Below are 10302 nucleotides of genomic sequence, written 5' to 3'. Positions count from 1 at the left end.
CTGGGAGGGAACTGGGAGGGAACTGTGAAGTACTGGGATGTACTGGGAGGGAACTGGGATGTACTGGGAGGGAACTGGGATGTACTGGGTGGAAAGTGTTGGGAATTGGGATTTACTGGGAGGGAACTGGGATGGACTGGGAGGGAACTGGGATGTAGTGGGACATACTGGGAGGGAACTGGGATGTACTGGGGTGTACTGGGAGGGAACTGTTATGTACCGAGGGGGAACTGGGATGTACTGGGAGTGAACTGTGAAGTACTGGGATGTACTTAGAGGGAAGTGGGAGGGAACTTGGATGTAGTGGGAGGGAACTGGGGTTTACTTGGAGGAAAGTGGCATGTACTGGGATGTACTGGAATGGAACTGGGAGTGAACTGTGTGTGAACTGTGAGGGAACTGGGATGTACTGGGATGTACTGGGACGGACTGGGAGGGAACTGGGATGTACTGTTATGTACTGGGAGGGAAGTGTTATGTACTGAGGGGAACTGGGACGTACTGGGATGTACTGGGAGGGAACTGTGAAGTACTGGGATGTACTGGGAGTGAACTGGGAGGGAACTGGTATGTAGTAGGATGTACCGGGAGGGAACTGGGATGTACCGGGAGGGAACTGGGATGTACCGGGAGGGAACTGGGATGTACTGGGAGGGAACTGGGATGTACTGGGAGGGAACTGGGATGTACTGGGATGTAGTGGGAGGGAACTGGGACGGAACTGGGATGTACTGGGAGGGAACTGGGATGTACTGGGAGGGAACTGGGATGTACTGGGACATACTGGCAGGGAACTGGGACGGACTGGGAGGGGATTGGGACGGACTGGGAGGGAACTGGGATGTACTGGGCTGCACTGGTAGGGAACTGGGATGTACTGGGAGGAAACTGGAATGTCCCAGTTGACACCCACTTCCCTCCCAGTTTCCTCCCAGTATATCCCAGTTTCCTCCCAGTATATCCCAGTTTCCTCCCAGTACATCCCAGTAAATCCCAGTTTGCTCCCAGTACATCGCAGTACATTCCAGTTCTGTTCCTGTACATCCCAATACATCCCCGTTCCATGCCAGTACATCCCAGTTTCCTACCAGTTCATCCCCGTACATCCCAATTCCCTCCCGGTTCACTACCACTTCTTTCCCAGTGCCTCCCAATACATCCCAGTTCCGTCCCATTACATCCCAGTACATCCCAGTTCCCTCCCAGTACATCCCAGGTCCCTCCCAGTACTGGGAGGGAACTGGGATGTACTGGGAGGCACTACAATGTGCGGGGATGCCCTGGGATGTACTGTGGAGGAACTAGGATGTACAGGCTTGTACTGGGTTGTACCGGGTGGAACTGGCAGGGATTTGGGATGTACCAGGATGTACTGGGATGTACTGGGAGGTAACTGTTATGTACTGGGAAGGAACTGGGAGGGAACTGGGATGTACTGGGATGGAACTGGGATGTACTGGGAGTGAACTGGTATGTAGTAGGATGTACTGGGTGGGAACTGGGATGTACCAGGATGTACTGGGATGTACTGGGAGGGAACTGGTATGTACTGGGAGGGAACTGGGATGTAGTGGGAGGGAACTGGGAGGGAACTGGGATTTACTGGGAGGGAACTGGGATGTACTGGGACATACTGGGAGGGAACTGGGATGTACTGGGAGGGGATTGGGACGGACTGGGAGGGAACTGGGATGTACTGGGAGGGAACTGGGACGTACTGTGAGGACACTGGGATGTACTGGTATGTACTGGGAGGGAAGTGTTATGTACTGAGGGGAACTGGGACGTACTGGGATGTGCTGGGAGGGAACTGTGAAGTACTGGGGTGTACTTAGCAGGAACTGGGAGGGAACTGGGATGTAGTGTGATGTACTGGGAGGGAACTGGCATGTACTGGGATGTACTGGAATGGAACTGGGAGTGAACTGTGTGTGAACTGTGAGGGAACTGGGATGTACTGGGAGGGAACTGGCATGTACTGGGATGTACTGGAATGGAACTGGTAGTGAACTGTGTGTGAACTGTGAGGGAACTGAGATGTACTGGAGGGAACTGGGATGTACTGGGATATACTGGAGGGAACTGGAATGGACTAAGAGGGAACTGGGACGTACTGGGAGGGAACTAGGACGCACTGGTAGGGAACTGGGACGGAACTGGGATGTACTGGGACGTACTGGGAGGGAACTGGGACGTACTGGGAGGTAACTGTTGTGTACTGGGAGTGAACTGGGAGGGAACTGGTATGTAGTAGGATGTACTGGGAGGGAACTGGGCTGTACTGGGACGGAGTGGGAGGGAACTGGGATGTACTGGGATGGAACTTTGAAGTACTGGGATGTACTTAGAGGAAACTTGGAGGCAACTGGCATGTACTGGGATGTACTGGGAGGGAACTGGGACGGACTGGGAGGGAACTGGGACGGACTGGGAGGGAAATGGGATGTACTGGGCTGCACTGGTAGGGAACTGGGATGTACTGGGAGGAAACTGGAATGTCCCAGTTGACACCCACTTCCCTCCCAGTGCCTCCCAGTATATTCCAGTTTCCACCCAGTATATCCCAGTTTCCTCCCAGTACATCCCAGTAAATTCCAATTTGCTCCCAGTACATCGCAGTACATTCCAGTTCCGTTCCTGTACATCCCAATACATCCCCGTTCCATGCCAGTACATCCCAGTTCCCTACCAGTTCATCCCCATACATCCCAATTCCCTCCCGGTTCACTACCACTTCTTTCCCAGTTCCGTCCCATTACATCCCAGTTCCGTCCCATTACATCCCAGTACATCCCAGTTCCCTCCCAGTACATCCCAGGTCCCTCCCAGTACTGGGAGGGAACTGGGATGTACTGGGAGGCACTACAATGTGCGGGGATGCACAGGGATGTACCGTGGAGGAACTAGGATGTACAGGCTTGTACTGGGTTGTACCGGGTGGAACTGGCATGGATTTGGGATGTACCAGGATCTACTGGGATGTACTGGGAGGTAACTGTTATGTACTGGGAAGGAACTGGGAGGGAACTGGGATGTACTGGTAGGGAACTGGGATGTACTGTGAGGGAACTGGGACGTAGTGTGAGGACACTGGGATGTACTGTTATGTACGGGGAGGGAAGTGTTATGTACTGAGGGGAACTGGGACGTACTGGGATGTGCTGGGAGGGAACTGTGAAGTACTGGGATGTACTTAGAGGGAACTGGGATGTACTGGGAGGGAACTGTGAAGTACTGGGATGTACTGGGATGGAACTGGGATGGAACTGGGAGGGAACTGGTATGTAGTAGGATGTACTGGTTGGGAACTGGGATGTACCAGGATGTACTGGGAGGGAACTGGGATGTACTGGGAGGGAACTGGGATGTACTGGGATGTACTGGGAGGGAACTGGGATGTACTGTGAGGGAACTGGGATGTACTGGGACATACTGGCAGGGAACTGGGATGTACTGGGAGGGGATTGGGATGTACTGGGAGGGATCTTGGATGTATTGGGAGGGAAGTGTTATGTACCAAGGGGGAACTGGGACGTACTGGGATGTAGTGGGAGTGAACTGTGAAGTACTGGGATGTACTGTGAGGGAACTGGGATGTACTGGGAGGGAACTTTGAAGTACTGGGATGTACTTAGAGGAAACTGGGAGGCCACTGGCATGTACTGGGATGTACTGGAATGGAACTGGGAGGGAACTGGGATGTACTGTGAGGGAACTGGGATGTACTGGGACGGACTGGGAAGGAACTGGGACGGACTGGGAGGGATCTGGGATGTACTGGGCTGCACTGGTAGGCAACTGGGATGTACTGGGAGGGAACTGGGATGTACTGGGCGTCGCTGGGAGGGAGCTGGGATGTACTGGGATCCATACTGTGTGGCATGTTGGTCATTACTGGGACGCACTGGTCTATACGCGCGGGCTGATATCTGACCCCTCTGGCCCCACCCACCTTTGCGACAGGCCCCGCCCCCTGGCGAGGGCCTGGTGGGGTGGGGCCGTGCTCGTGTGCTCCCCAGCATCCCCAGTTAGCAACAGGTCCCACCCCCTGGTGACAGCCTGGGGGTGTTGCTGGTGCTGCCTGGCCCCACCCTCCATAGCAACAGGCCCTGCCCTTGGTGATGGCTCCAGGGGCATTGCCAGCGTCCCTTTGGACACACCCCCTTAGTGACAGGCCCCACCCCCCGGCAACGGCCCGGGGGTCGGTGCCGGCTCTCTCCCCTTAGCGACAGGCCCCACCCCCCGGCAACGGCCCGGGGGGCGGTGCCGGCTCTCTCCCCTTAGCGACAGGCCCCGCCCCCCGGCAACAGCCCGAGCCTGTGTTTGCTCCGCTCGGGGGGCTCGGTTTGGGTGTTTTCTCTCCCCCCTCCCTCCCGTGCCGGGAACTCCAGGCGGCTCTCGTACGGCTCCCGGGGCCTTCACCCCCCGGGGGGCTCGGCCCGCCCCTTTCGCGGGGCGCTGTGGGAAGGGCGGGGGCGGGGCCCGGGGGTGGAAGAGCCCCGGCTCTGGCCCTGGGCTTCTCTGGCGTCGGTGCTCCCGTGTTCCCTCGGGCGGTCGCAGCTTTGGGGCTGTCTCAGCCCCCCGGGCAGGCGTGCTCTGACGTTTAGAGAAGCGGAGGCGTTGCCTGAGGTAAGGATTCCAGAGCTTGGCACTCTTTGGCGGCATCTGTACTAGAAAGGTCCCTTGTGGCCTGCTTTGCTTTTTTTCTCCCAGGATGCTGTTTTGGGCGCTGAGGGGGCGGTGAGACGGGTTAGTGGTATGGTGTTCTGTTTGGGGTTTGGTTTTTGCTTTGCTGTTTTTTTTCCCCTCGTGAGATCATTTTATTGTGCTGCTGCAATTCCTGTCTTTACTGAACCCGGAACCTTGGGGGTTTTCACTAGTTGTGCCGTTCACTGTTTCAGGTGTTGCCTTGGCCTCTCAACAGCCGTGGCACAACCTGCAGCGATGCTGCCTCTCCAGGCCCCCGCAGGCCCCGCTTTCTTGTCCAGCCAGGTGGGAAAGCGTGGTTGTTGCAGAAACAGCTACGCCCTGCGACTCCTCCTCAGGTTGTTGGCTCGGCCCCAACAGCGTACAGGCTGCTGAGGTCACCGCCTCCGCGCGGGACGCAGGCGGCCCGGAGAGCTTTACCCCGCGCCATTTCCGTCCCCTCTGGGCAGCAGCGGAGCTGCCGCCGCTTCAGGCGGCCGCTTTCTCGAGGGCGAGGAGCTGGGATGACAACGGGCCGCTGCAGACTCTGGTCAGGGTAAGAGGCTGTTCCCTGGGGAGCCGGCGCAGGGGGAGCGGAGGTACGCACGGGCACTTGTCGGTGCCCCTGGCCGGTAAAGGGAAGGTTAAATTGTTAGAGTGCAAATAAATACATATTATTTAGGGAGGAGTCGTGACTAAATTTAATCACACCTATTACTGAACAAACCAGGCAGTCATTATTCCTAATCTGTAGTTAAAAAAAATAAAGGCAGTCCTTTTTTATGCCATAAATAGAGTTGCGAGTCATTAATAGCTCAATCTAAATACAGCCGTTACTAAATCAACTGCAGGCATTAATGACTCCTGATCAGAAACAAAATAAGGAAATTTTCGAATCTAGAATGAAAATCGACCCGGAAAGCTAAATTGGGAGCGGGTAGTACTGAAATTGTAACAGGGCTGTTAGAAAGTTCAGAGGCAGCGACAGCTCCTGCTTCCAACCCAAGCAGTAAACGAAGCTTTAGGTTCTTAAATGAAGAGAAATAAAGGTGAGCTGTTAAACAGTGGCTGGGGTCAAGCGTAGCTATTAAGAAAATTTGCAGGTACGGGTGATTCCTGAGCAGAACTAACAATTCCAGAAGATTTAGATTTAAAAACTACAGAGCTAATGGAGTGCCACAACCGCCCGGATGTAACTGCAGCCGCTTTGGGGGAATGCCCCAGCCCCCCCAGCCACCGCTATTAATTACTGCCAAGGAGAGCGAAAGTGAAAGTAGAAGCAGTGCAGGTGAAGTGTGAGCAGTACGCTTTTTCCTAAGTCATCTCTTCGTGTCAGGAGAGGAAAGAAAATGGAAAGAAGATGTTTGCAGGGGGTCTGTGCTGGGTTACCTGCGCGTCTCTTCCGTGCGTCCTTGAGGAGACATTTAGCTCCTGTTGGGCGCTCGCAGGTGGAGACAGGGCGAGCTGGAGGCAGGATCGGTGCCGGCACTGATAAAGGGATGGGCAACGAGCTGAGAGAAGAGGGGGCAAGGGCTGAAAAAGGGTCACCGGTTCTGCAGGGAAGGCAGCGGGATGTGACTCGGCAACCGCTCTGACGAGCGCAGGGTCATTCGCTGCGATGAAGTCAGGGTCTGCGGCTGGCCCGGAGAGGCAGCAGAAATCCCAAACTCTTTGCAGGGGTACCGGCCAGATTAGGGCAACACCTGAACAGTAAAACCATTTAGGGGAAGCAGAGCTGGGCTGCACCGCGTGGCCAACCTCCCTCTTCTCCGTGAGTCCCAAAGGGGCAGCTCCAAGAATGTGCTGAGAATTCATCCCTTGCGCTAAAAATGAGACGCAAGTAGCACCCACCCGTGAATTTTATTTTCTCTCTCGCTCTGCGGCTCCTGCCTGCTTGTCTCTCCTCAGTGCTCACCTGCACCTGTGCTCGGATGGGGCAGCTGAGGGAAGGTGCTGCCATCCCCCCAGCCCCGGCGGACCGCCCCTCAGCTGTGTCCTCTGTCAGGGAGCGTCGTCATCTCTCCTGCCTCCCAGAGCGTGTCCTGTAGTGGCAGACGCGCGGGCTTTTCCCTGCACGCGCATACGGGAAGGGAAGGGAAGGGAAGCACAGTGAGAGCTGGGCTTGTCAAAGAGTAATGGGGGTGGTGGGAAGCGTAGCTAGAACCGGAGAGCTACAGCGCAAAAGCGAAGCGGACGGGACACAAAAGTAAAATGGTGCACAGGAATGCTGAGGAGAGAACTCCCGCAGCACACAGGAAATCAGTGTCAGAATCTATTGTCTTCTGACTGCCAAATTAAAAATAATGGCACGCTTTGCAACGCTAAGCTCGCTCTAATCGTCTGAACTGTTTCTTTCCAACCCCCACCGCCCCCAGCACACCGCTCAGCCTCCTCAGCCTGAAATGCCTTGTTTTCCTTCTTTTTTTTTTTTTTTATGACAGGGCAACTTCTGTTCCCGAGGTGGTGCCTACGGTACAGCTATCTCTTCGAAGACAGTTTGGTTTAGGTCAGAGAATGTTGAGCCTGGACTGAATCAGCCTCTGTTTCTATTTCTGGAAATCGTCGGTCCTGTGCATCAAGCCCGGAAAAAAGGAAATATGAACCAAAGGACGTGGGGCCTGCAGGGCTAGGAAATTATTTGAGAAGAGGTTCAGTGGGGAAATGACTCTTTGTCTGTGGGGCGTCCAGGCAAGCAACCCAGCTGCTAGAAAGCGGCGCTGTCCCCAGGATGGCCTCGGCGGTCCCGTTGGAGTCGGGGCAACAAGGACAAGGCAGGGTGAAGCATCTGGCCTGCCGTGTGGAACGTGACTGTACAAAGCACGTGTGATGCACTGCAAGTTTACTTGTTTAAACTGTGAGTTAAAGAAGGTGTGCGGTTGCTTTGTAAACAGCCGACGCTCTAAAGCTACACCCATCTAATTGCTAGCTGTATTAAATCTATCGTATTGCTGTTTCTGCATTAAAAAATAAAAAAGAAAAAAACCAACACACCTATGTAAGCACTTCTAAGTACAACGGAAAACCACTGTTTAACGCGTGGCATGTGTGGGTTGTTTTTTTGGGGTGGGAGGGTGGGGTGTATGACAAAAACCTGCGAGAGACACACGCACATACGCACATGTCATGTTTAGCGCTCACCTAAACCCAAAAAAGAAAATCCACTCTTTATTTTGCAGCATTAGCATTAGCTTCCAGCGCACAGCCTGAGCGCACACCTCTGCTCTCACCGTCTGCTCCCTCTTCAACCGTGTGTGGCTGTCATCAGCTTGCACAGGCTTTGCTCGTGCAAGTTTCCGCGACAGCTTACGAGAAGGCAGGGAAACCAACCCAGCAAGACGCGTAGTGCCTTCCTCTATGGGCTCTGTCCAGCCTTTGTTAAAATGAGCAGAAAAGAAATCTGCTGCTGCCTTTACCCTGACTGACTCTTACAGAGAGCATCTGACTTGACCCGCAGCAAAGTGATGCCCCAGGCAGCAGCACGTATTGGCGCGGACCGCGGTTTCACCCACCTGTTTTACTGGGCCGGTCCTTTCCCACGGCCGATGCCGCAGATGTGGCGCGCCCCACCCCCAAACCTCTTTACGAGGGTTCCCTGGGCTCTGCAAGTCGCCTGCTGGACGTGTTGCTGATTCAGGCACGGGCAAAGTCAGCTTCTTCGCTGGCCTCGGGCCAGGGCAGCCACGTACTCGAGGGAAACTCAGAATATCTCCAGCGAGATCTCACCGGGAGGCTGGGACCTCGTCAGTAGGGGAGAAAGCCAAGCGACTGACACTGAAAGGGAGCTCTTTGCTAGGCTGTAGATCGTAAAGTTAACAAAGAAAACAAACCTGCCTTTTTAAAAATGCCCTCTTTTGAGTCTGCCACATTTGATACGGATTTTTTAAATTGCAGGGTATATCTCCTACAGGCCTCATGCAAAGGGAAGTGAGTACCTCTGGCTCTCAGGACAAGGGGGTCCCTCAGGAGCCCAGGTGCTCACGCCAGCCGGCATCTGGCACAGCACAGGGCAGGAGCTTTGGCAGTAGTACGTGAGCTGAGAATGAGAGTCAGGCAGCACTGCACGCTTCTCCTGTGAGCCGCCGAGGCTCGCGCGCTGTACCTTCCACAAATAAAAGGCCAGAAGAGTCAGCATTTCTGCTAGTTCCAGCCTCATCCGTACCCTCGTCGGTGTAGCTGTAAGCAAGTGTCCCGTAGCGACTGGGAGCGTGGCAGCTGGGCTTCCTGCGCTGCCTTAGGTTGTGCCCTTGGAGAGACCCTTCTCCGAGCCCCGTGAGCCCCGGGGTGGGTGGGCTGCGGTGCCGTTCAACGCTGAATAGGCACGAAGGCCTGTAAACAAAATGTATTTATATCGCACCCATACCCGGCAGCCAACCGCCGCTTTATTTACGTATTCTGCACCTCCTGCTGACGCTTTTAAACTTAGCCGATATTGCCGCAGTTTTCACTGACGGGGCAGGGGGCTGCCACGCTGCAGGGGGAGTGTCTGGGTGTCTCCCACGGACACAGACGTCCTCAGCTGGGTAGGGACAGGGTGAGAGCTGGAACAACTCTGCTGACATGTAAGGGCCGTCCCAGGGCAAGGCTCCTGGGTCTGGGGGCTGAAAGGCGAGCCGCGCTGGGTGGTTGGTGTGGGAGTTGTGGAGCAAGTAGGGGAAAAAAAAAACAACAAGAAAAAACCATCCAAATGTTTCACAGCAGGTAGAAAGCTAGGCAGAAAGCAAACTGAATGCTGTAAAGACAAAAGCCGAAAGCCGGCTATGGACTGTACGAAGAGTCAGTGCCACGGAAGGAGGTTATTTCTTCAACTGACCATAGGAGGCTTTTTGTGAGAAAACACAACACCTTTCTGCTACGGCGCGGTACCGCAGCAGTAATGGGCCAGAGCGTGCGAGCGCCTTTGGCAGGATCGGTAACGGCCGGGGCACGGCCGACCGGCCAGCCCACCTTCCGCACAAGGAAAACACCATTCCCCTGGAACGCCACGCAGACCCAGGACAGGTAAGGCGGAGGCCGAGCCCAGGCGCCCCCATTGCCAAGGACCACCTTGGCCTTGCAGCGTCTCACGCTTCGGGGTGTTTTGCAGGCCGTGGCTAAGCTCAGGCCCTCTGCTCGTGGCTGCCCCCGGTCGCCCGGCGCCGGTCGGGCCCCAGCCCCCAGCGCGGTGCGGCGCAGGGCAGTGACCCAGCAGGGCGGCCCCCCGGGCCCCAGCCCCCCCCCCCCGCCTGCGGCCAGGCCCCGCGGCCGCCGGCCTCTTCCTCCTCTGCCCGCTCCCGTCGCAGACGGCTCGGTATGTGTCACGAGCGGCAGCCCCGTTCAGCAGCTCTCGGAGGGCGCGCGGCTCTGGCCGGCCGTGACCGGGGCCCGCAGGGGTTTCCCGCTCGCCCCGAGAAGGCGCTGGCCCCGAGCCGGCGCGTCCCGCCCCGCCCGGCCCCCGGCGCCCTCGCGAGCTGAGCGCGGCCCGGCCAGCAGGGGGCGCTGGCGCTCACCGGCTGGGCGCGGTGGCGGGGCCGGTGGGGGCCGTTCCTTCCGGCCGCCCTTTAAGGGCCGCCCCGCGGGGCTCGGGCTTCCGGTGGCGCGTGCGCGGCGCGTCGGAGCGGGGGCGGGAGCGGTGCGTGT

Source organism: Phalacrocorax aristotelis, chromosome 12, assembly GCF_949628215.1.
Source record: "Phalacrocorax aristotelis chromosome 12, bGulAri2.1, whole genome shotgun sequence".
Taxonomy (NCBI): domain Eukaryota; kingdom Metazoa; phylum Chordata; class Aves; order Suliformes; family Phalacrocoracidae; genus Phalacrocorax; species Phalacrocorax aristotelis.
Note: the sequence above shows the minus strand (reverse complement) of the source record.